The 2,226-nt window shown below is 44.7% G+C and overlaps 1 non-coding gene across 1 annotated transcript; it reads right to left on the reverse strand.

Moving 5' to 3' along the window:
* Positions 1–1,256: 1,256 nt before the first annotated feature.
* Positions 1,257–1,394, reverse strand: LOC138808726 (small nucleolar RNA SNORA8). The gene has a single exon (XR_011366594.1). It is a non-coding gene; the product is annotated as a small nucleolar RNA SNORA8 (small nucleolar RNA).
* Positions 1,395–2,226: the final 832 nt, after the last annotated feature.

A 2,226-nucleotide genomic window follows, 5' to 3' on the forward strand; every position in this document is an offset into this window, starting at 1 on the left:
CTATTTTGTGAAAAACTCACAGCGCCCAGCCTGGAGCCATTCTCAGGGTGTCTGTATTTCAATTGATTGTGGAGGTTGCTAGAGGGAGGGGCAGTCTCTGGCTCTGGTTACCCAGAGCGGAAAGCCACTCTTATGGCTGGCGCCTGAGCTGGGTGACTTTTCCCTGGATGGAGCTGAGTCTGGCAGGTCACTTTGCCGTTAAGTTCTTGTGACCTGCTCAATGACTCATTTTATTCCAAGGCCTGAGTTGGAGCTAGCAGCTCCTCTGAGCTTTGTCGGTATCCAAGATGGAGATCACTGTTGCTGGGGGGGAAGGGGTGGCCTTCCCTCCTCTGCTCCCTGAGATGGAGTGAGGACGTCAGGCTTGTACTCACGCCGAGTCTTGGATCCTGGGTCGTCTCTGGTCTGCAAACTGCAGGATGAAGATGTCCGCCCCTTTTCAGTTCTTGCTGGTGTTGAGTAGAATCCGCTCCCCCACTGCGTCTGGCTTCTTCGTCCCGGACTCTCTGTGGCTCAGGTATGGGTGCCCTGCAGTTGCCGCCGCGACCCTGCTGCCACCGTGGCGGCTGCTGGCAAGCGCTCAGATGTGTCTCCTTGCCTTGGCTTCCCCTCTCTTGCCTAACTCTCTGTCCTGTGATGGCACACTTGGTGTGATTCTCTGGCTTAGGACTGTTCACTGGAACTCTAAAACTGCTTTCTATGCAAGAGCTTGTTCAGATTCCAGCTTCTCCTCCGCCATCTTCCCCCTAAAAATTTTTTAAAGTTTACATATATTCATACATACATACATATATACACATACATATATGTGTGTATGTATATTTTTTATTTGAAGTCAATAAATTTTATTTAATCATTTTTACATGTTGTAATTCCTTCACTGCCCATCAAACTGATGCTCAAGATTTCTCTTGAAATCTAAGGGAGCCCTTTTTGAAGCAAACAATTTTCAAGCCAGCCATACCTCTGCTCGGGAGGCCAAAATCTAGTTGCTATGTTCAAATGGCCAACCAAAAGCAGAAACTCTGATCAGCCCTGCCACAAATCTTTTATTAGGGCTTCTTTTAGCACTATTACAGAATTACTGATGACACACCTAAAATCTTTGAAATGTCATTTTGCAAGCAAATTTTGGGATCACTTTTTAAGTCCAACAGCTTGATTCAACTGCTGAATGCCTGCCTAGAGAAAGAAAAGCATTTGCTGAAAAGATCAGTTATCCTAAGTATTATCAATATGAATTGTGAAACTGCATATATTGTATCAATAGAAATACCAGGTTTACCATGGACAAAGCCAAGAAAACCAACGATGCCAGATATTGAGTTTCTATTGCACTGTCCTTTGAACACATCAGCAGGAGGTATTGCTGAATGCAAGTACCATACAGTGTAATGTAAGTGTGTGTGTGTGTGTGTGTATATATATATATATATATATATATATATATATATATATATATATATATATATATATGTCGTGGGGTTTGAACTCTGGGCCTGGGCACTCTCCCTGAGCCTCTCTGTGCTCAAAGATAGCCTTCTACAACTTGAGCCACAGCACCACTTCCAGCTTTTTCTGTTTTTCTGAGGAATCGAATCCAGGGCTTCATGCATGAGAGGCAAGCACTCTATCCTTAAGCCACATTCCCAGCCCCAATGTGAAGTTTTTAAGTGGCAAGATCACATAAAATAATAACAATTATTACTATTGAGTATGGCATACTCAAGTCTATGAAGTTTACCTAGGAAGCAAGTTTTGCAGAGATCCATGTCACTGCATTAAAGACACCGGTAGCAGTGCTAGGGGAGCAATCTCATGACATCCATCACAAGAGATGTCCATATTTAGCATGTCACAGTAGCGAGCAATGAACATGGGCATCTGTAAGTTCTAGTCCAACCAGACTAGGAAGGGGGACCTGAGCTGATCCTGATCCATCCCTCCCAGCCACCCCTCACCCATTGAAGACTTTAGGAAGAACTATTTCTAGGTGGTGGAGCAAGGCAGAGGCACCATGGTCTTTTACAACCAGAACGTGGATAAAGAGGACAGACCACACACATGATCCCAGTGGCCCGTGAGCTCAACCTTTATTGTGGAAGTAGAGGAATCAGAATGGATTTCTCAGGGACCGTCCCCCAACAGAAATCCATGTTTCTCCTGCAAAAGTTCTGACTCTGTCACGTGCACATTGATTTGTATAACACACCAGATAGGGACCTG

The sequence above is a fragment of the Dipodomys merriami genome, unplaced genomic scaffold, assembly GCF_024711535.1.
Source record: "Dipodomys merriami isolate MVZ:Mamm:240054 unplaced genomic scaffold, mDipMer1.0.p SCAF_470, whole genome shotgun sequence".
Lineage (NCBI taxonomy): Eukaryota > Metazoa > Chordata > Mammalia > Rodentia > Heteromyidae > Dipodomys > Dipodomys merriami.